A 495-nucleotide genomic window follows, 5' to 3' on the forward strand; every position below is an offset into this window, starting at 1 on the left:
AGCTTCTAAGTGAGCATCAGAAATGCTCCTATGTCCCTTAGAGATCAGTTGACCTAAATAGACCACTTTGTCCTGGACATATTGCAACTTTTTCTGAGAAACTTTGTGACCTTTTTCTGCTAAGATCTGCAACAACTTAATTGAGTCTCTGTGACAAGTCTGTTTATCTTTGGAACAGAGTATGACATCATCAACATATTGGACCACTACACTGTCCAGTACTTGACCTATACCCTGTAAATCATCCTTCAAAATCTTATTAAAAAATGTGTGGACTATGTTTAAACCCCATAGGCAATCTCTGATATTGAAAAAACTGTCCCTTATAACTGAAACCAAACAAACTCTGAGATTCAAGACTGAGAGGGATGCTAAAGAAAGCTCTACATAAGTCCAGAACTGTGAAGTATTCAGCATCCGGTGGGATCTGAGCAAGCAAAGTATGAGGATCTGGAACATCTGCTGGAAAATCAGTTACTACCTCATTAACTGCAC

Source organism: Austrofundulus limnaeus, unplaced genomic scaffold (genome assembly GCF_001266775.1).
Source record: "Austrofundulus limnaeus strain Quisiro unplaced genomic scaffold, Austrofundulus_limnaeus-1.0 Scaffold966, whole genome shotgun sequence".
NCBI classification, from domain to species: domain Eukaryota; kingdom Metazoa; phylum Chordata; class Actinopteri; order Cyprinodontiformes; family Rivulidae; genus Austrofundulus; species Austrofundulus limnaeus.